Source organism: Drosophila sulfurigaster, chromosome 2L (assembly GCF_023558435.1).
Source record: "Drosophila sulfurigaster albostrigata strain 15112-1811.04 chromosome 2L, ASM2355843v2, whole genome shotgun sequence".
In the NCBI taxonomy this organism is placed as follows: Eukaryota; Metazoa; Arthropoda; class Insecta; order Diptera; family Drosophilidae; genus Drosophila; species Drosophila sulfurigaster.
Window position 1 is genome coordinate 23,101,569 of NC_084881.1, and position 24,114 is coordinate 23,125,682.

At 40.3% G+C, this 24,114-nt stretch overlaps 1 long non-coding RNA gene across 1 annotated transcript; it reads right to left on the bottom strand.

Moving 5' to 3' along the window:
• Positions 1-8,057: 8,057 nt before the first annotated feature.
• Positions 8,058-23,828, bottom strand: LOC133847060 (uncharacterized). Its single transcript, XR_009895120.1, has 3 exons — positions 22,678-23,828; positions 13,824-13,935; positions 8,058-9,463 (listed from the first exon to the last, which is right to left on the bottom strand). It is a non-coding gene; the product is annotated as an uncharacterized LOC133847060 (long non-coding RNA).
• Positions 23,829-24,114: the final 286 nt, after the last annotated feature.

The window sequence follows — 24,114 nt, forward strand, 5'->3', positions numbered from 1 at the left end:
TCAATTGCCACAATTCCCACAGAAAATTGAGCACAGATTTTTTCTCGGGGGGAGACTTGAAATTGGAATTGGAGCTAGTACAAAGTTTTTAAACTTCGTTTGGCCCCCATTGGCCATACAAATTAGCCAACTCATTTTCGCTCTGATTAAAGGCAATTTTCCAAATTTTCCAAAGCGCGCCCTGTGACACTAACAACAACAACAACAACGAGTAACAGCAGGCAAAATGCATTTTCCTAGCAATTTGGACTGTCGTCATTTAATGGCTTAAATCGTAGCGGCAACAAGTTGCCTCGGCATGTTGCACTCGGTCTGTCTGTCTTTCCTCTCTGACTCTCTGACCATTTGTGTCGCCACATTGGCCCGGGAAAATTGGAAAAACGTTGAATTCAAGCGCGTGTGCATTGAATTATGCAAAATTTGTTTGCCTTCCATTCAATTTGGTGGGATTTTCATGGCGCAAAATAGCTGTGGCAAATAACTTGGACATTTGGAACCATTTCATGAGCCAATTTGGCAACTAGTTATCTGCTTTATTTATTCAAATTGTAGTTTTATTGATTTTTAATTATTTAATGATTAATTTTAATCGTATAAATGTAATTATTTAAATAATAGAATGTTTTTATTTTTATAGGTAATATTATATAATTAACTGGTGAGTTACGATTTTATATGCTTTGACTCAAGCTACAACTAAATCTTTCTAAATATCTTTTCACTTTTACAATTTAGATTTTCGAATTTAGATATTTACACATTTACCAAATATATTTAAGACTTTGTTTTAAATTTGTTTTTTTGATTACAATTTGCAAAACAATTTAATGTCCTAAATTAAATTTACAAGTTCCGCAATAGCCAACAGGTTTGGATAAAGCTTCGTATTGCAGCTCTTCTTCCTGTTTAATTATTATAGCTGCAGAAGAAGTATATTTTTAAGTTTTTAAATTAAAAACATTTTTCAATTCTTATAATTTAATACTACATTTATTTTTAATAGAATTTTAATATGCTTAGCGAATTTTTTCTTGGCAGTTACAAGATATATTTACAATTTAGAAATTAATGTATTCATTTGGGACATCTCTTTGAGTATACACAGCAATTTAAAACTTAACAAAGTTCAACTAAGTTCTCTTAAAGTAACAATTCAACTTTAATATATTCCTCTATAATGGCTTATACAATTGTTGTTTCCCAACTAAAATTTTCCACCAGATAATGAGCTGTTAAGCCGCCTTAAGAGTCCCAAGAATTCCAAGATTCTTAAAACCAACTTGATGTCGTTGAATTCCAACAATTTATTTAATAAGCATGGTTTCCTCCGCTTAGTTATTATCTAAGCTTCGCACTAATGAATAAGGCTATTAGCTGTCTCTTAGGAAACCCTAATAACTTCCCGAGAATACATTGTGCTTGCAATTTGGCTGAAGGCAGTAAAAGACAATTGATATGTTGTGGACGAGAAGGTGTCTCTCATAAATTAATGCAATCTGCTGTTGCTGCTGATGGCGAGACACAGGAAGCATTCGTTGCCTGCACTTCCGAGGTTAGCCAACTGGAACGTGGAACGTCTTCTTGGAGTTGGAGTTGCTGGAGTTGTCATCATCATCATCAGCTCGTGCAGGAATTTTTAGCTTTTATAGAAGCAAGGTGTCTGCGCTGAAATTTGCAAACGAAATTTATGCATAAAATCATTGAAGCGTTCAGTTGACAGTCGCGAGAGAGAGAGGCGAGAGAGTCAGGGCAGCACTCAGCAGAGGAAAACAAACTAATAGGGAAACCCTGGACACGCAGAGTGAAACTCTCTCACACAACAACACACAGACTTGGCTCACATGCCGGCATTTCTAGCGTGCTGTAATTCCGAGTTTCAAAGTTTCAACTTGTTGACGAAGTACGTCTCTCTGTGCAGTTGGCATACTTAGTACAAAAGAAAAAAAAGTTAATTATCTTTTTTTTAGCTCCCGCTCTCTGTTGATTGTTGTTGTTATTGTTATTTTTTACCCTTCTTCTTTTTTTGTGTTTTTGTAGCATGCCCAACAGCTCCAATGGGCTATTATCCATGGTTCGGGCCTAGCTCTCGTACTTTTTTTTGTGTTGTGCTGTATTCTGTGTTCTCACTCCAAGCGATTGTTGTTGCCACTGTTCCATCCGCTTTCTGGCGCGCTTAGCTTCAAGTTCATTGAACTGTTAATTGTAGCAATGCCTCTGTTCAACTGTGGCCAGTGTGAAAGGTGATTTTTCAAGGCTGCCTGCCACGTCCGGCGCTCAGATGATTCTCAGCCTCGAGTCCAAAAAAAAAAACAGAATGAAATGCTCTAAGGTTCTTAAAGGTTTTTATTTTGAAAGTTTGTTGTTTTTACAATCGGTATTTATGAATTAGATTGTTGGCTTAAGGTGCTAATGAGCGCCAAGCGCAACACCACTGACCACAACAAAAAACAACACCAGCAGGCGCAAAGGCACAACAATAATTAATTTCCCACAATTGCTGGTCTCCAGGCCAGGCTATCACGATGTTTGCTGTTTGCTGCTCGACCAATTTATTGCAATTTAAAGCGGTTGCCAACTGACAACAACACAACAACAAAAAAGTTGCTCAGATTTCATTTCAAATCACGCACAAAAATTAGAAAACATTTCACAGTTTTTTACGACTCAATTAACACAATTAACGTACTCAATGTTCAGCACTGGGGAGGAAGTTTTTTTGCTTTTTTATTTTCGTTTTTCGGTTTTAATTTTTTGTTGGTTGGGAGGTCTGTGTATACGCAATATCCCGCACCATAGATGCCACTAAGAGATCACGGGTGTGTTATAAAAACCCCGTGAATTCTTCCAGTGCCATTAACTGTGCCGAGATGCAGACCAATAAAGCTACCACATTTTTTCTTCACTGTTTTTTTTTTGGCTGAGAACTTAGAACTGGTTGGCTGGCAGCCATAACTTACCTGAGCGAGAGAGAGAGCAGAGTGAGTACTTGAAGTAGCCTCGTCGAGAGATCTATCCCACGTGTTTGCCCGATATGGCAACGTTGGTTTGGCTGACTGGCTGCTTTGATCTGGGAAAGACACTTCAAAAGTTATTTACCTGCAAAAAAAAACAAAATAAAAACAACTACTCAAATGAACTTGTTCTCTGCCAGGCCAGAAGCCAGAGGATCCACATTTTATTTTATTAGACTACTGTTCACATCTATCCCACGTTGTGGGATACACTGCGCACCTGTGTGCTTGGCTTCTCTTTTTTTTTAGTGCCTGATAAGGTAACCTCGCGCTTTTTGATCTATCCCACGATTTAATCAAAAACGCAAATGTTTGTGTTTGTTTTTTTCTCTCTTTTTTGCGGCGCGCTTCGCGGAAGTTGTTCATTTCCATTGATGGCAGGAAGAGGCGACGCTTTCAAGAGGGAGGGTGTTGAAAGCCGCGGGTGTCACAAGGGACGGGGGAGACAATGTGCGTGGGAAATACAAGTTCCCACCTGAATATTGCATGTGCTATCATGTTGATATCTCCCTCTCTCTAAATATAATATAAAGCTTTGGGGCTCAAGTGTCTGGGTCGCTGCGGTTGGCCGCATAATTCGCTGTGAAAAATCATTTTGTGGCTGCTGCGTGCTGCATAAAATTACAATTCAATTTGGGTTAAAAAAAATTCAAGAAAATGAGCAACGAAAGACAAACAACATTATGATTATTATAAGAAGCAGCAGCAAAGGAAGCCAATTAAAAACTTATCATGTTAGCTTAGCTAATTAAGCAGCGCAGTTTAATGTATTTCAATGCGCGATTGCGCTTCACTGAGCCAAGGCGATCGCTGCCACGAAATTGGGGGCACAACGAAATTAAGCTGTTGCCTAGCAAAAAATTGTAACATCGAAAATTGCTTTGATTGCTATTTTTTGGTTTTTTTTTTTGCTGGTTCATTGCTTGGTTGGTGAATTACAAATGACCTCTGGTCTCTGACTTTGGTTGGAGCTCTGTGGCTGTTGTGCTCTGGGGCTGGGAAAACGTCGCCGTAAATTAGTCACGAAGAAAGCGAGATGCGAGATGGCGAATTGTAATCGAGTTTGTTGCCTAAGTCTTTCGTTTCGCTTCGCTATGTTTCGCTTCGTTGCGGCCAATTTATGCAAATGCCCAAAATAGCGAAATGGCGAAATGTCGAATGCCGAATTTCGGCTGCTCCATTTCATGTAATTGCCACTTTTTTGTGTGTTGTGTGCTGCTTATCAGGCAACGGTAAATCAGTACGTCAGTCAGGCAGTCAGTCAGTTAGGCACTTATAGGCAGCTAGGCAAGTTCGTCAGGTAGTCAGTCAGTCAGTCTAACCGTCTTCGCCTCATAGACATGCCGAGCATGCGTCGTGAGGCGACAGCCATCAATCAAAAAGCGGCGCAATCAAACCTCCACTCGGACGACAACAACAACAGCAACGACGCGAAACAGTTAAAAACTCAACAGCTGCTGTTTGACCATTTCTCAAGGCAGCCCGCTAACGTAATCGCGTGTCGCAGTTAACATCGTTCCCCCCTTCCTCGCCCCTCGCCTGTTTTCCCCTCAATCTCCTCGCAATATCTGAACATGATTTTTAACGACAAATTTACGCGCTTAATCTCTGGCCCCGGCAATAATCATCGGCGTCAGAGCGAAAATGGAAAAAAAAGGCAGCTGAAGAAAGACAAACCGACAACAAAATATGCAAATGTGAGCGGTCTACGCTGTTACATGTCTCCACATCTCACATCTCGCATCTCGCAGCTTCGCAGCGTGGCAACTTCGGCATCTTCATCTCCATTCGCAGCCCCATCTCCATCTCCATTTCGCATCGCATCCACGCGCATCTCATCGCATCATTAGCGCCAACACTTGAAGACCCTGCTACGGACAGTCCGAACAACTCTTTAATGTTTAAGTGCGTTTTTCATTAATTGAAATGGTCAATTTGTTGCCACTGAGCTAGACAGACAGACAGCAACTGGAAAGAGATGGACTTAGAGAGTCATTTACAGTCGATCGCTCGCTCTCTCTCTTTCTCTCTCTCTCTTTCATTGATTGTTAGTAGTCGTTGCCTGCCCTACATGGCCAGGCCAGCAACTTGCCACTTGGCACTTGATAGTTGGAAGTTGGCAGTTGGCCGCCCGTCGAATGTCGCCGTTCACTTGGCGCCAGTTGCTGCGCCAAGATTCAAGATTCCAGCTGCAGCTGCTGCCTCAGCACAGCACCGCAAAACTCATTCATCACAGCCAGCCAAAGCGTCATCGGCAAAACGCATAAATATTAATAGGAATACCTCGAGCAACAAGAAAGGCGTTCTAATATGGAAGTCTTTTTACACTATCAACGATGAAGCAGTTCTATATTGTCAGCAAATAAGGATATTTATATACCCTTTTTTAATTTAGCAAACAACTTTCCAGATCGTATCTAACATACGATATTATATAAGGATATTTTGTTCGCTTTTTGAATTTGAATTCAAAACTTTTTAAAACACTTTTTACTAACAGTCAACCTTCAGAAAAATTTCAATTTATCGGTCTATTAGTCTTGAAAGGCATAAAGCTGCTTATAGCTGTTGTTATCTTGTTGTAACCGAAATTATTTATAAATGCTCTTAAGAATTTATTTTGGCTATTATGTGCGTTGACAGTTTGTTTTCTCTCATTTTTTTCACGCTTCCTTCTTTGTCCCATTTCTGTTGTTTCATTTTGTTTTTCCAGCATTACAAGCTGCTTAGCAGAGTGCAGTTACCCGGCAGGCAAAGAGTAGAACATAAAAAGAAAAAGCAGAAAAGAAACTAGTCATGGTCTTGACCATGTCATGGACAAGAACTCAACTCAACTCAACTCTACTAAGAACGGTAAGCGACGGAAATCGGTAACAACAACATCGTCGTCGTCGTTGTTGTCGTTGTCGTATATGGCCAAAAGGTAACAGTAAGCAAACTGTTTTATCGTTTATCAACGCGGCCTTTTTAAGCAAATTGCAGTCAAATGCTCTATGCTCTCTTTTCTGTATGGAATCAAAGCCAGTTCTAATTGTCTGCAATGACAATGCAAACTGAGAGAGGTAGAAAGAGCGAAAAGATTGAAGATACGTGTTTTTAGGTATGAAGACGCCTCTTAAGCAGGCCTTAACGGTAACCACACGCGCTTCTACCACTCGAAAGTCCGAGTTCGAATCCGAGTCCAAGTCCGATTCTGAGTTGTAGCAAACGACGTGCCTCAAACACAACACAACAATAACGAGGCAACTTCAGCTTCATCTACAACTTGAGACTTTTTTTTTGTGAGCCAATTGGCATTTCAATCACGCATCAATCTGGCACGTTTTTATGATGCAGATCACAGGCAGCAGGCAACAGGCAACAAGCAACAAAGCAGCCAACAACAAGAAATACAACATCATGTTTCGAGTATGACGAACTGAACTGGACACAGCACGCGGCATTCACATTGGTTGCTGCTGCAGCTGCTCCAGCGTTCTCATTCTCATTCGCAATTCCTGATTTTGAGATGCCTGCTTTATGAAAATGAAATTTTTATTGGTCGGTTATGTTTTCGTTACATTTCGTGGATTGTTATAAATTTCATTGATAATTGCCATATATTGATGGCATGATTATGTGCATGATTGTCTGATTGTCTCTCTGTCTGTCTGTCTGTCTGTCTGCTGTTGCACAGTTGTGTTGCCTTTGCTACGTGCGTGGCATATGCACTGCGAAAATATTTATTTTCATTTTTTCAGTCTGTTTCTCCGCCTGTGTTTGCTTGCTGCAAATTGTTTTCAACGAAAATTGTTGCACGCTTTGCGTTACACGCACACACATATACATATATATATTCAATTGAAATCTTTTATATGGGTCACAACGAGCTGCTCTGATTGTACAACATCGAAGCATGTGAACAAATGCAATTTTCCACGGCATAAAGATGCTGAGTGAAACTGATGTTAAATTCACATTATAAATTGAATAGCAATTTCAAAATTATACGAAAATGTGCAGACAATAAATTATTATTTGAAGCATTTAAACTAAAAAATAAAATAAGCAGACAATAAATTATTATGCGAAGCACTTAATGTGAGACTAATACCTCCAGTAAATATAATTCTTGTAATTTATTTTTAATACCGTATTGAGCTAGCAGTCAACTTTAAATGAGTTGTTACTGCCATAAATCAATTGCACATTAAATAAATTCGAAAAGAAGCTTACAAAAATATGGAAGCCAGCAATTAAATTTATCTTCACGAAAATATGTCAATCTATTGCAATAATTGTGGCTTATTATTTTTAATGTTTAGTTTTTTAGTGAAGAGTTTATTGAGATTTCGTGACGAATGGCTTCAATTTAGTTTTGGCCATGATTGTTGACCGCATACTTTTGGGCCAGATCTCTCGACATCTCATTCATAAATTAACTCGAGAGCTGCAAACTGTCAGCGATTTGTGTCAGTCGCAAGTAACTATCTTATGCCTTTTTAACCAGTTGTGTGCTTTAGCCTTAGAAAGTCGCTGCCCAAAATGGGCTAATACAGCCGCGGCTTAAAGTAATGTCTCTCAAAACGCTGGCAAAGACAAACAACCGCTCAATATGCAAATCTTGGATGCTGCAACGGTGCCACTGCAACTAAAGAAACAAAAACCAGACATGCTATATGTGTGTTCTTATCGGCATGCGACTGGCTATCAAAAATAATTGACAACTAAATGCGCATTGAAAATGTCGTGTGGCGTGAAAAAGTGGCATTTAATGTGCCGGCAGTTGTCGTCGTTGTCGTTGTTGTCGTTGCTGCTGCTCGTTTGACAAAATCGTTTGCCTCTGATAAGATACGACAAATGTCATTGACTTGCGAGGCCCACAGCGTACGCTTCTGTGTGTGTGTGTGTTTGTTTTTACGAGTTTTTAAAGTGCAGCGTGGGTTTGCACACACACATAAAGAAACTGCCCTCTGCTGCTTCAACTTCTTCTCCTGTTTTCTTGTTTCGTTTTTGGTCATGAGAGCGTGCGCCCACGCCAAGTGCTTCAAGTTCGTTGCCAGAGTCTTTTGTTTTTGTGTTTTTTTTTAGCTGCCCTGTTGTCCCAACTGCCCTGACTACAATTGCGTCGCACTTCGTTTTGGCCATGATTCATTGACCAGAGCAAGAGAGCAGACAGACGCTCTGCTACTGAGACTGAGCTCAGTTAAGTTGCGTTGCGTTCAGTCGAGTTGAGTCGAGTTGGGTTGAGTTGAGCGACTGGCACGACCACCGCAATTACATCCGGTAATTTAATGTAATTTTATATTTCGTTTCAATCACAAGCGATATCTACCTGGCAACTTTCAACTCTACAAACACAGAAAATACGACTACGTCTACTCGAATCAACTCAACTCGTTAGCAACTCAAACTGTACCAACGTCAATTCGAATGGGAGAGAGATCTGTGTTTGGACCACCATCTTGACTTTCAATATCATTTGATTATAAATGTCGCCCCTCAATTTCAATTTCAGTTTTCAGTTTAATCAAAGCGCGGCTGCTTTGATATCACAGCACAAAATGATTGATAACTTAATTTGAAGCTGCAAGTTGCCAACAAATTTGTCAATGCGCCGCACTGAGCAAGATCGTCGAGCAATCTCATAGACAATGCCTAGGCTTTGTCTATTGGAAGATTCTACAGTTTTTTTCTCTTTTTGTGGATGCTGAGCCTGTTCTTTATGATTAATTGTCGAAAGACGTCCAAACAATGGCCAGAATAGTTTCGTTTTTGGAATTTTGTTTTGTGTTTAACAAAATGTGGCTTTTTCTTTTTCTCCCCGAATATTTCATTAATTAGAATTTTTGTTTGCAAGACCATTAAACGGGCCACAGCGAAATAGCCCTAAGATTAATAAGCGGCAATTAACAAAAATCAAACAGGCGAATGGAAACCACAACTAATAACAAAAAAAACTGTTAGAAAGAGGCGTTGCTCAATGGTTTAAAAACGCATTTGTAGGCCCCCAAAAAAAGGTAAAAAAAAAAAAAACATAATATACCGCTGCCTTCCTTTTGCTCTGTGTCTCTTTTCCTTTTAGCTTAATTATGCGTCGTCGTCGTCTCTGAACCGACATTCAATTTCGCTTTGCTTTTATTTGATAAATTAGTCGCGGCAGGCGGTAAAGGTCAGCGAGGGGTCGCTTTAGGCAGGGTCAACTGTGCCTCTGCGTGTGCGTGTTCAAGTCAAGTTTTTTGTCAAACTCTTGGCATTGGCATTTGCTTTGACTAAGCATCAATCTGACTGCCCCTTGACTGTCTGTCTCTCTGTCTGTCTGTCTGTCTTGACTGTCTTCTACTTGCCTAGTTGTCTCATGTATCAGGTATCAGCAGCAGCATCAGCTTACCCAACAGGAAGCGTCTCGCGGCCATTTCGCAACTCCACATTCACAACGTGATTGACATGTTCAAGTTGTCTGCAAAAGAACACTGAAAGAGAGAGATACATAACATAAGTATCAATGAAAGGCGTTGTAACTAGCAAGGTCACAAGAGCTGCCAGAAGAGTGAGTGAGGGACTTATATATACTTTAGCTTAAAAAATGCATTCATTAAAAAATATTGTTTTTCTTGTTTGAATTTACTCAATTATTATCAACACTTGACTTCATCTTACAACACATTATTGGAACATTTTAAAGTTTTCTAATTGAACTTTTCTTTAGTCTTATAAATACTTGTTTTTCAACTTTTCTTTTACACATTTTGCAACGATTTGTGTAACACACTTTACAATCAATTTGCATTGAAAAGAAAATGTATTCAGAATTACTTTGAAGGCTCTCAACAGCTTTTTTGTATGCATTAAGTCTTGAACTCTTTTAAATATACATAGTTTTCTTTTCTACTTCAATGTAGCTTTTATTCTCTTAATATCGTTTATACTTTTTTTTGTGGCAAGTTGCAACAGATTAATCTGTGGCATAGCATCTGCAATCCTCAGCCACATGCTCACTTAAATTATGCACACATCAGTTCTGCTTCGACAGCCCCCAACTTGGGAGCTCTATTGTAAGACTTCCCTTGGCATTATCTAGGCGCTTGCTCGTTGGCCATCTGCCATCGGCTAATGCCGCTGCTCTACATAATAGAGCCAACATTAAAGGCAGGAAACTAAAGCGAGAGCAGGCGAAGCAACAACAAAATAGTAAAGACTGTAGTTGCAAGCAAGACTGGGGGAGACTGAAGACTGAAGGCCGAAGACTAAAGACTGGGAACTGCTGTTGACTGGGAACTCTACTCTGTAAGGCTGGCCTGTTGTAAGTTATGTGGTCAGCAGAGAGCAACAGGCAACAGGCAACAGGCTGGGGCTGGGCCACAAAAAACAACGCGCCAAGAGGCAGGCGCGACAACTGAAAGCGATCTCGTAGGGTGGCTTTGGTCGATGCATTTGACAATTGGCCTGGTTAGTCGACTGTTGGCTGCTTTGTTGGCTGGTTTGAGTTCAGTTGAGTTGAGTTGAGCTGAGCTGAGCTGTGGAATGCTGTTTGCAGTTAACCAGCAGCTGCAAAACAACACTAGGCAGTTACTTGGAACTTGCCACATGCCACAATTAAATGCCAGGCATTGCTGCATTTCATCTAGCTGTCAAGTGGACAGCGTGCAAACTGCGAACTGCAACTGCAAACAGCGACTTCAACTGCCACAGTGAAGCTTTAGTTAGGTGTCATCACATGTCGCTAGAGGCGCCGCTTTGAGTCATTCAAGAAATTAATATAAAGAGATGCAAAGCAGCGCGAGTCGAGAATGATAAACTGACAGCCTTATGACAGCATTACGCAAATTGCCAAGCCAGACGCTAAGCAGACGCAACGAGTGTCGAGCGTCGAGCTCAAGTGAGAATCCCAAGAGAGAATCAACAACACAGAGACAAGCGACAGCCAACGATTGGCTTAATAAAATGATATATTAAATGCGATTAAAACGCGGCAAAAGGCGACGAAGACAACACGACAACAACGACAACGACAGCGCTGTGGATGCTGCAATAAATATATTGGAACAGCGGCAGCGGCAGCTACTGTTGCAACTGTGGCACGTTGCAGTTTGGTTCTTGGGCGCGGATAACGAAAAGGAAAACAACAACAACAACAAGAAGAAGATGAACAGAAAACCTGCATGGCAACTTGAGAGTTTACGTTGCGCGGCACGCTGATAAAAATGTTCATTAATTTAATGCGTTGAGCATAATTAAATGCGTGTTGGTCTTGGGTGCCCCATAATGACATTAAATATGTTTAAACATGCATAAATAAATACGCCAAGTGGGCACACAACAACGTTTGCCACTTGCCACTTGCCACTGCACAACTTGTGGCAGCTGTGCAGGTAGCACAGAGAACAGAACAGAACAGAGCTTACTTCTTGGCCTGATGTTTTAATCAGGATGCCTGACCCAGACGCTTGTTGCAACAACTAGTTAAATTAATGACGCAACATGCGGCAGCAGAAAGAAACAGAGAGAGAGAAAGAGTCAGTGAGAGAGGAAAAGATTTACGACAATCGCCGCTTCAATTGAGACTTTGTTTTCCTCTCTTTTTTTGTCGACCACGCGATAAATTGTAAAGTTAATCGCTTGTCAAAGTTTTCGCGGGCACATTTATCTCTCTGCAGCTCGAAGCTGGCCAGGAGCACAGGAGCCGAACAGATTCCCAACTGCTGATAAGTAATAGATGCGGATTTATGACCAAACTCAAATGATCATAGACCAACTGAGAAAAAAAGAGCGCAACTTTAAGCTTCTCTCAGATGCGAAATGATAGATGACGAGGCCATAAACTGCTTTGGAAAAGTGTATATAGTTTATAGTTTATGATCACTTGGGGCTTATCATTTGCCTCAATTGATAATATGCCATAAAAAAGTTGGGTACCTACGAGCCAAAATCTAAAATCAGGTTTTTCACCTGCAGCTTTACAACTTGAACTCAAGGCTAAGACTCCATGAAACAAATCTCCTTTCTAAGCGCTTAATGTGTGCTGGAGAACCTTCTCTCACTTTTAATTCAGCTTTGTCCAAGCATTTTTATATATATGTTTTTTGTTACGACACACCTTTCACTAATACAAGCACAAATATTAATACTCTAATATGTGTTGACTTTATAACTATGAGATGTTGATCTCTTAAGCTTTGTTTGTTATTTCTGCTCTGAAGAGTGGTGATCTTGGGTGTATGTACAAATCTTAATAATTATAGTATTTAAGATTCCTGAAAATTTGGTTTCAAGCACATACAAATTGTAAAAGTTATTCAGGAATCACTTTTGTATGGCAAAAAAACGTATACTGCAATCGGGTCTTAGTTCCTTTGCCTGACAATCCAGTGTATTTTGTTCTCTATGGTATATTTAAAATGTATTCTTATATTTATATACCATATAAAGCTATATTTTTGCATCATATTTGTGGTATATTTGTAGAATCTGGTTTTATTGAAAAGATGTACAGGGTATCTCACAGTAGAGCACATTCGATTGTAGTTCTTTGAACGTCTTTTATTATATTCTCTTTTATGTACTAGCTTAGACTCTTAACATTTAAAACCCTAGTAAAAAGATATTCTAAATTTGTTCGATAGTTGCAAATACCCAATTATTCGTATTTCATAAGCAGGTGAGAAGATATACAACAGCTACTGTCAAATGAAAACGATGACATATAGCCCACAAAATGTGTCTGACAATGAAACGAAATCTATTAACCTGACTCACACTTTAAACAAACACAAACACACACACACACTCACACTTGCACTTACACACACTTTTACACCTTAAGCATGTATGTGGGTGTGCGATAGGTAAAGGTATTTTGATAAGGCCACTTGTGCAATGAAATTCACTTGGAACACTTATCAATATTATGCTTTCGGTCTAGTCACAAAACGAGTAATGACTTCTGTTGCTGTTGTTGTTGTTTGAAATACTTGTGTTGTTATTGTTGTTGCTGTTGCTGACAGCAGGCAGCAGACAACAATTGTGCATTTCATGAATTGGAATCGGCAAGTTGTTGTTGCTGTTGTTGTTATTGTCCATTGTTTGTTCGGTTGGTCGGTATGGAAAATGTCATTCAAGTCGCAGCCAGTTGACAAATTGTCAACTGATATGGCAAATGTTGTGTGTAGCTTGGAAGCTTACAAACACACATAGAGTTAAAGTGCCTTTGGCTAATGTGTAAACATGTGTAGATTTATGTGTCGGCTACCACACTCTGTTTGTGCCTTCCTCTTGCCTCCTTCCTCCTCATACCGGCTCATGCCACACAAAGTTTCTTTGCATATGCATTAGGCAAATCCGGCGCTCAGTTTGTATTTTAGCTCTTGTTTCCCTGTGGTTTTTTATGTATTGTTATTGTTTATCTGTCAGTCTGTCTGCTGTTGGCAAAGTCTCAAGTTCAGTTCACACGCTTTCACTGATTGTGCGACGCTGTCAATTTGAATTTAACGATTCGGCTTGCTACGTTCGCTTGATAGATAACGCCTCACACACACATACAGCCACAACAACAAAGAAAAACTGTACCACATGCATAATTAACAAGTTCAACACACTCGCACACTCACGCACAACTCACGCAGCAAGCTAGTCTCATATAAGGTTTCAGCTTGAGGAGCTCTGGGAGCGTGTGCGCTTCTCATGAAAACGATGTTTGTCGGCATGCTCCAACAAATTGCTGCTAATGAGCTGCACCAATGTTGCACCTCGTGTCTCTCTTTCTCTCTCTATATATCCCTATCTCTTTCTCTCTTAATTAAAACCATAAACAGCATAAAAGTCGCTTGCGCTTACCTGCCACAAAACTTCGCTCCATTTGTCGCAAATGCAGCACAAAAAGGACTCCGGGGAAATGTCAAATGCCGCCAGCTTCTAGTTTTGCCCTCATTGATGTTGCGTTGTTGCGCTGCAAGCAAATAATAAAACTTTACTTTAATACAATTCACACATTAAAAAAGTTAATTAACTCTATTGTATGTTCTAGTTAAGTGCCAAGTAATTGCATATTTTTAGACATTTTTGTATGCTCTAAGTTATTGCCTTTTAAGCTTTTTTTTGTTGGACTGTTTTTTCTGTTATCTGTTTCTGTTTTAATTTCCTCAAATCGTAAATGTTAAATATGTGATTTATAGCCAGCAAATATCTATTGCTGCCTGTCAGTTATTAGACAATGAAATGTTACTAATTTTCCCAGAAAATTTCGATTACAAACATTAAAAGATCTTTGCAAAGATATTGAAGCTTTTTGCCTTCTTCAAATTAATATTATTTAGCACAATAATTGCAATTTGAGCTGCTTTTATCGAGAACGTATTTTGTTGAAATTAAACAAAAATAAAACTTGTTTTTGCGCAGTTTGCTATTAAATTTAGCACAACCAATTTTTCCAATCAAATTTTTGCGGCCAGCTTATCAGTAGAAAAAAAAAACCGAAACCAAACAAAAATCAAATAAAAAACGTAGAAATAATTGTAGACAGAAATTCATTTGGTATGGCACAGAGCGAGGCCATAAATGTCATTCCCAGGCAAAATGGCAAATGCTCTCTCGTTGTTGCCACACGCCTTTTTGGCCAGTCAGCGTGGGCTTGTCAACAACAACAGCAAGAACAGCAACAACGACAACAACAACAGCAAGCGGCAACAACGAGTCGACAACAAGCAGCCGTAAATCAGCGGAAGGTGCTGCCCTCTCTTCCCCCCTCTTTTCTTGTGTCGTAAAACATTGAAAATTATGATTTAACGCAAATTTTGTAATTAATCTTGACAAATAAAGCGGCCCGGGGAGCTGCGTGTAAAGACACCCCCGCCTCAAGCTTCATCTTCATCTACGGCTTGCATGCAGAAGTTAAGTTTTAATGCCCTGCCAGACTTTGTTGTATTTATCTTCTTCCTGCACACACTCAGTTTTTACATGCATAAATCTTGGCGGCACTTTCAGCCAGTTCTGCTGCAGCCAGCTTGGCGTGGCATTTCCCCCTGTCTGTCTGTCCGTCTGCCCGTCTGTCCGTCTGACTGCTTGCAACATCATCATCATTATCCTTCATTATTATTTATGAAGTTTTCTTTGGGTTCTCTCTCCACAACCGGTTTCGATAGTGGAAGCCTTTCAAGTATTTCATAATTGTGCCAAGTTATGCACAAATGCACATTTCGTTGATGTTTTCGGCTGCTGCCTTATTTAGTAAATTATTGCGTTTTAAATGATCCGAGAGAGTCCAAAAGACAGAGAAAGAGAGAGCGTGAGAGAGAGAGCGCTAACGGAAGAATAAGACTTTTTGGTGACCTTTATGAGGCGCTGCTGCTGCTGCTGCTGCTGCTGTTGTCCGGATCTTAATTATATGTTGGCAGCTCACGACGCTGATGAACAGTAGCAATTATTTGCCAGGCCAGCACTCAACACTCATCATTCAAACACACACACACACACACAGCGATCGAGAGAGCGCGTTGATGATATATAGTCATATTACGTATACGCCACGTATGGCGCGAGTGGCCTGCCTTAACTAATTGCCAAGAGAGTCAAAGCCAAAAGACCGCATTCGAACTCGAAGTCGGAGTCGCAGTCGCATTCGCAGTCGAGTCGCGAGTAACTTGAAGCTGTCATTAACTTGGCAGCCTGGCGACGTCTGAGTGCCAATGCAATGTGCCAGGCTAAAACGCGCTCCGAACATCATAATCTCCCTCTTGAGCTCGAACTCATTGTATGTGTTTGTAGTTGTGTGCAGCTTTGTATCTTATTTTGTGCTGTGTAAGCAACGCTGATGAAGCTCAAGCTGTTGTATCTCTCTCCCGGTTTCTAATCTGATTTAAAAGATTTTCCATTCCCTCTTCTTCTACATTTTTTCGGACTGATTTGTTTGCTTACTCGATGCGTCAGAAGTGCTACAATTGAATATCGCTTCCCGATTTTTTATTGTTTTCTGTTTTTTTGTTTTGTGGCCCGTCAGCAAAGCAAATAAAAGTAACAAATATATGTGTATATGATAATAGCAACAACAAAACTCAAGAAAAGAGAGCGAGAAAAACGTGACTGTTATGAAAAAGTCGTGTATGTAATTTTATTTTACTTTTTTTTGTTTTTGTTCGTTGTTGTTTGTGTTTTTGTGGTTATCTGCGTGTGTCGAGTAGTTGACAGTAACGGAGGAGGAGCAACAAAAACAACACTAACAGCAACCACAACAACAACAATGCGAGTCACACAAACAATGCGCGCAATTTTGAATGCGTTGGCAAAGCTTTAAATGACAATGTGAAACGATTCGTTCTATTGTCTGGCCCTCTACTAATTTGTGTGTGTATGTGTGAGTGTGTGTGTATCTGTTGGTTATTAACAACACACTCACACACACTTACATTATATTTCTGTGAACAACTATAATAGATAGTTATTAACAATAGCAATGGCTGTCTATCGCATTCAAGTTCTCTCACTTAACTCGGCTCAGCTCATAAATTGTATTATGTGTGTTTCATAAGCTGCTGGCCCTAAAAACCAGTCTTCAATAGATCAATATCTGCCTAAACTGTGTTGCGCTTATCTCTTCTAGTGCTGCCTTTCGAAAATACAGAAGAATACAAAAAACCAGACTTCTTTTTATCATAGGCCAGCTAATGGTCAAATGGATCTCAACAAAACACAAGTTTATACTCAGCCGAAGCTGGTTTTCGATTTTCACAGTCAGCGCATAAGTTATGATGATATCAGATTTACTATCAGCATTTAATCTATCGACACTGATCTACATCTTAATTTGCGCAAACTAATTAAAGCGCCTACGAATTTGCATAGCTTTGAGATACAATGTTTTCGCTTACAGTCTCAATGTTACATAACTTATAGATACATTTTTATCTAGCTACCGCTTTGCTTTGCATTTAGCCGAATTTGTAGTTGTGAAATAATTTTTTTCAAACTTAAAGATACATTTTTATCATTTCGTATGCATTTCGTTTAGAGATATTTTTTGTAGTTGAGTCAGTTTAGACACAACATTAAAATACGTTTTCATCAGCTACCGATTTGGTGCTTGAAATATGCAGTAGATGAATTTGGAACTTTAAGATACTTATTTATTTTTATAGAGTTTACTTAATTATAAGATACTTTTCTTTCTAGCCGCTGTTTTGCTTTTTAAAAAATGTTTTAGCTATAGTATTTGCAATACTCTATATAGTGAAGCCGTAGTTCATCTTGCTTGCGAAATGTTCTGCCTAAAGTAACTTTACAACTTTCCTTTGCCAAACTTCGATTGCAGGATTATCTACTTTGGCTCAAGTAGGGAAAGTCTTGTTTAATTATATTTTTCGGATCGATTCTCTTGAAGGCAGCACAACTCCGCCATTAAGTTTGTCTCTTGTCTGCGCTTCGTGCCGGGTTATTTGATGTTAAAGCCCCCTCCGCCATTACAGAAAAAAAAGTGCCGCCCATGTACATATTTAGACAGCAGCAAAATCCCCATCCTAGCTCGTTGCCTGCAGCGCGTGGGTGGGTGCAGCAAGAGGCTGCGATCGAAGTATTTTCGCCAGAGTTTGTTGCAATTTTTGAGTGGAGTTTTTTTTTTTTAAGGCACGGCTAGAGCCTGTTTTACGACTGGCTGCTGTCTAGCTGTCCGCTTGGTTCGTAGTTCGTAATCAAAAGCGCTCAAAATATTCGACGCTTAATCAATTAACTAACATAATTTCGTGCAAAAGTAATTAACTACTCCTGTTGAGATAGTCGACCGACAAATGTTTGCTGTCAGTAGCGTTTAGTGTCATTCATTTTCGCCGTCCAAGCGGCGCCCACTTTGCTCAGAGCAAACTCGTTTTGTTTTTGTTGTTTCTGTATTTTTTTGGCCATCCTTTGCGAGTTACATGAGTTTTAATTTTTGTAGCGCCTTAATGGGACTTTTGGGGGCGGACAGTTGCCTAGGAGAAGACATCGAACGAAAAAAGAAGGATTCTTCCGCGATGCGAAATCAAAAATCAATACATAATTCTTTTGACATGCCAATCGCACATTTGTGGCATGCAACGAAGCCAACAACGACAACATGTTTGCGCGACTCATTCAGATAAAAATGCAATGCAGAAGAGCTGCGAAGCTGATGCTGATGCTGGAGCTCTGCTTGGAAGCTGGTGAACGTTGCAGGAACAAAACGACGACAAGCAGACAACAGGCAACAGTTGCAACTGTTCGAGCTGCACCTTAAAACGAGCAGCAGAAGAAAAAAAATACAGACAGTGCCCAGAGTCGAGAGTCAAGACTTGGCGAGAAGCGAACGTATGGAGTAGAGACACAGGAAAAAAAGTGAAATCTGCTAGAATTGATCTGGGGAGTCGACGTTGTCGTGGTCGTGGCTTCAAACTGGTTCTCTGGAGGAAGTAAGAGTCAGAGTCGCAGTCTGAATCTGAGTTTGAGTCGGAGTCTGAGTCTGAGTCTGAATCGCTGGTCAGAGTCTCTGCGGTTGCTGCTTCAACGACCTCAGCTCAGCTCAGATCGGTTTGGAGCAAGCAGCAGCGCCTTTCATTCGCTGTCAGCATCAATTGAAGCAGCCGGCCTCCCCCTCTCTGCTCTGCTGCTTCCTCTCCCTCTCTCTCTCTCTCTCGGTCTGTGTCCACTCTTTGCTGCAGCTGGACAAACCCAAAAGCGCAAAAGATATATGAGCAGTGCGATGTTGTGACTACTGCCTGCTGTGCACCTGTGTGACGATGGACGCTGAACGTTGGCGATGAAGCTGAAGCTGAAGATGAAGATGGAGTCTTCTTCGTCTTCATCGTGGCTGACTCTGACTTTGACTTTGTGACTTTGAGTTGGACACAGCAACAACAGCAACATCAAAGCTGCAGCTAAACTTGTAGCTGTAACTGTAGCTCAGAGCTAAGCTGCCTGCCCTGATGGGCTTTTAAATGATGCCATTTGTTGCCAAGTTGCGTGTGTTGCTCTTGCGACCGGTAGCAATAACCCTTCCTTTTCGTTTTTCTTTTTTGACCAATTGTTGGGCTATTTGCAATGCTACCAATCCAGTTAGCTCATCCCATTTGGGCCCAGCGGCGATCATTAACGCCCCAAACGCAGATCGCCGCCGTCGCAGCGGCGCTTTGAACAAAATCTTTTTTACAATTTCTGCCGAAAAAAATGTGACAACAACATCAACAACGAAAAAGGTCAGCGCTACCGTCAGCATTAAAAAAAAAGAAAATAAAATGTAAAAAGCAAACAAAACATAGGTACACATATATGTAGTAAATACAACAAAAACACACACACTCACTCAAAAAAAAAGCAAATAAAAATAAATAAAACATAAAATGAGCGAGTGAGATTGTCTGGCCCCTGGCTGACTCCGGCTCCGGCTCCAGCACTGACTCTGACTCTGGAGCTAGGGTCTGAGACCATTCCAGGAAACGCAGCAACTTTTTCAGAAGTGCTCGACATGCCGGAAAATAAAAACCAAAAAAAAAAAAATAACACAACTACAACGAAGCCAACTAACAAGACACTTGGACTCCGAACTACACTTGCTCTGCTGAAAAGTCAAGCTAATATAAAGTTTTTACGCGAAGCGCATAAAAAAAACGATCTAAACTAAAGAGTTAGCCAAAGGGTTAATGCTTTAGTATAGTAAAAAAAAAGCTCAGAGAATTTGATGCTGAAGTGCAATTATACGTACTTACAAAAGTAGTATTGAAATTAATATAATTTAAAAAATTTATAAATGTATTTCTTTACAGTTGATAATACTCTGAAATTGAATTCAACAATCTTATTCAACAAGTCAATGAAATTTGAAACCCTTCGGTGAAAATCCCTACTCAACATTTCCATTTTATTATATGCCAAAACATTAGGCATTCTAATGGAAGCTTAAGTGCTTTGCCATTCGTTTTCGGAGTTCATTATCCTTTAACTTTTCACGGCTCGTTAGAGTTAAGTAGTTGTGCTCGTCTCGTGTTGCAGTTAGTTGTAATTCAGCTCATTGTCATGGTTAAGTGTTGTGTGTGATCTGTGCACGAAGCAGGCGAAGAAACACTTTTGCAAGCTGTTGACGTTTGCAAGTGTGTGATAAAGGAACTTTCAAGCTCAAGCTTGTAGTTGAAGTTGAAGATGAGACTTTCAACTATTGCGACTGCTGCTGCTGTTAAAGTTGTTGAAGCTGTTGAAGCTGCTGCATGACCCGCTGGCAATTATTACAGGTTGAAGCTGATGCTCAACTGGTGGCAGATTCACACGACTTTGAGCCTGGCTAAGTGTTGCGACTTTGACGGCAATTAGACAGGCGCACAACTGCCACCAACAGCGGCAGAGTCAGAGTCAGAGTTGGTGTCGGAATCAGAGTCAGAGTCAGTATGAGAGTCAGCGGCAGAAGCAGAAGCAGAGCTCTGTGGCCTCTTGGGGGTCAACAGACCTGATGGATTGTCGGCAGACACACACACTTTGCGCTCTCTCGGCGCTGTCTCTCGCTTGTCTCTCACTTGTCTCTCACTTGTGCCTCACTCGGCTGCACCGTTGATGGTGGCCACATCACTTGCCCTCAACACACACAAATCACGCACTTTTATTTGCCAGGGATTTAGTCAGAGCAGATTGTTGTAGATCGGAGTAAAGTAGCGGCCTTTTAAGGCTGCCTTGGCATGAGTTTGCAAATTGTTGCTGCTTTCAGTTTCCTGCTGCTGTTGCTGCTACGGCTGCTGCAACTTTATGGCCACAGCAAGAGCTGTGTATGTGTGTGTGTGTGTGTGGATAGCTCTGGGTCATTTTAGGAGTCGGTCGGAGTCCAAGGCAAATGCTTGCAACTTGAAACCTGCAGGAGCCAGCTTCAGCTTCAGCTGCAGCTTTAGCTTCAACTTTGTGCAGGAGGTGTCCCAAACAGCAATGAGATTTTGCTTTTCTTATTTCTTTTTTTCCTTCCTTTTATTTTTTTTTTGGTTTTTATGCTCGCTTCTCGTACATTTTGTGCTGTACTGAGCCAAGTAAAAAAAAAAGAAACCAGTTACTGACTCCAACAACTGCTGCAACTGCGACTGCTCCTGTGGCATGCTGTAATTGATATTGCAACTGTATGTGTTCATGTATGAATGTGTGTGTATCTGTGTGTATCTGTGTGTGCCTTGTTGCTGAGCTGATCAGAGCTGAGCTGTGGTGGAGTTCAAGTTTCAGGCTCACACGTGTTGCTAATGAGACATAACTCAAACACACAACAACATTGGTACATCAAAATCAACACGCACACACACACACATTCACTCAGACAATCGCACAACTGATAACCTAATAAAGTCATAGCAATTAAGCCCTGACTACAACTACACAAACAACGAGTGTGGCGAGCAACAACTTTACTCTTCGAGTACAACTTGTTTGCCAAATCCAAAAAGTTGCCTAAAATGATGTCACTTGCCGCGACTTGGCTCGCAATTATAGCCAAAAATAAAAAGAGAAAAAAATCACACACACACACACAACAACAACAAAAATATCAGTGCCGAGAACTGTCCAACTGTCGATTCAGCAGCCTTTTATTATACAATTTTTCGTCGTCTTCTTCTGCTTGGCTTAGTATTTTTTTTTTTTTTTTTCATTCCTCATTTTAACCAACCAAGTTTATCTTTTATTTCTCTTTTGTCTGTAATATTATTATTATTTTTTAGGCCTGTTTGCCTTTTGTGTGGGCTACAAAATAATTCATTTTTTTAATTTTGTGTATCCCATCTCTCACTCGCTTTTTTGAAAAATCATTATTTTAATCGTTTATTGACTTGTTTAAAGCGCCGCTAAATGCTTTTTTCCTCTCTCTCTCTATCTACTCTCTCTCTCTCTCTCTCTCTCTCTCTCTCTCTCTCTTAGCTACAAATTATTGAAAATGATGGCGCAAAAAAAGAAAGACACGTATTTGTTTCTTACTTTTCATTGTTAACTATTATGGATAGCGTTCAGCTTGAAGCTTATAATTTTCAGCTAAATCTAAATATAGTTCACATGAAGCTGGGGATTTTTGAGAAGCTTGAAAAGTCGAAGACCCATTCGGAGCTATTTTTATCGGAAAGGGGTTTTTTCAAGGAAAATTAGATGTACTTCACTTTATAAGGAGAATTTCAGAAAGAAATTTGTGATAAATATAGTATAAAAAATACTATAAAATATAAAATAAAACTGACAAAAGATTCAGAAAACTTATATCAGAAAACATAACAAATTTAAATAAATTATATTTTCATATGTCGAGATTATCAAACTTTAAAACTTTTTAAAAATTATTATGAACTATAATGAAATCATTCTCTTTGGCATTTCAAAAGTTTCGCCATATTTAGTTTAAGTACTCAAAACGACAAGTCTGCTTAATTTACAAGTTTTATGTTTGCATTCAAAAGTAAATCAGTTCGAGAAGCTACAAAATATATATGTATGTAGCTGTGGGTTAAAAGGGTCTCTTGTTCATTAACATTTGAACATTAGCAGGTAAATCTTTGATCTCTACACGAATAACTTATATCTAACATAATTTGAGGCAAAAGATCTATTAGTTGACGCTGATTAATGATGCATGGCAAAATGGTAATAAAACCAAAACCAAAAAGAGCAAGGTATAACATATAATATAAGGAGAACACAATACATACATAATATCGTTATTTTGTACATAATAAAATATTGAACTCACCTGCCCTTTTGGAGGCCAAGGACACAACGGTCAGCAGTTGATTTTGTTGTTGTTACTTTTGTTGCTGCTCATGTTGCTGCTGCTGATGCTGCTGCTGTTGTAGTTGTTGTTGTTGTCGCTGTTGATTTTTATTATGGGCTCTAACTTTTTGAGAGTCTCTTCTGTCTGGCGTCTGACGTTTATGAGGTGTTTTATGCCAGTCGCTGAGCCCATGTGTATGTGTGTGTGTGTGTGTATTTGCATTGCTCTCCTCTATTTGATAGCTTAGACCTTTCAACTGTTGCTCGTGAACAAGTTGCTGTTGCTGTTGCTTCTCCCAATTCGATAGGGTCTCTCAACGCTAATTTTTTGCTCTGCTTGAGTCTTCTTCTCTACGCTGCGATGCTCCGCTGTGTTGTCCTCGCTCCCTTCTTGACTCCTCTCGCCTTCTCGTTGTGGAGCACAAAATTTGCAAGTGCTTACTAATAGAACGTTTTGTGTTGTGTTAATGAATTCGAGAGTTTTATTGACACTGTGCGCTGTGCTTTTGCCATTCTCCGTTTTCGCCGTTGACGTTGCTCATTTCTTGTTGTTTTTTTAATATATAGTTTTCTTTTTTTCGTTTCGTTTTATTGTTGTTTGTTGAGTTCTTATTGTTGTTGTTGTTCTTGTTGTTTTTTTGCGCCACGTTTCTGTGCATGTCTATTTCTATTTTGCTATTGTATTATCAGTTTATCTAACACTTTTGCTTGTTGTTGTGTGTGTGTGTGTTGTATGTGATATCTCTGGCTCGCTCGCAGCTGGCGCTATTGCCGCTCAACTGCCGACTGCTGTCGGTTGTCTGCTGACTGTTGACTGTTGACTATGTGACTGTTGCTGGGGACGAACGACGAACTGCGCGCGCCGCTCGCTGACGGTGCACTGATCGGATCGACACAAACGTGGCCAACACGACAGGTAACCACCACCAAAAGCGACGTACACAAAAAAATTCGAACGCGCCACCAACAACAGCAAAAATAACAGCAGCAGCAACAACTATCGCTGGCCTGAAGCGTCGAACTGAGTCACACACTGGCTAACAAAACTCTGGAGTTCTAAGCGTACGTTAAGGTTTGTTTTTTTTTTGTATCTTTTTGCTTTGTGCTACGCGACTCGCTCGCTTGCGTTCCAATTTGCGACTTGTCTGGGCTCGTCTCTGGTACGGGGTTTTTGTAACCTCGCCGAGCTGCCTCGACGGGCTGCCGCTCGACGTCGACGTCGTCGTCGTTCTCCACAGACCATATGCTTGTCTCGCTCGCACATGGCGCGCTCAGTGAAGCGTATTAGCACAGGTGTAATTACCTGTTCGCTGTCGGCTCTATAGCTATCCTGCTCTTGCGCTGCCGCTTGCTCTCGCTCTCCGTGTGTAACCCACTCTCTCGCTCTCGCTCTCTGTTGCTCTCTGTCGCCGCAAAT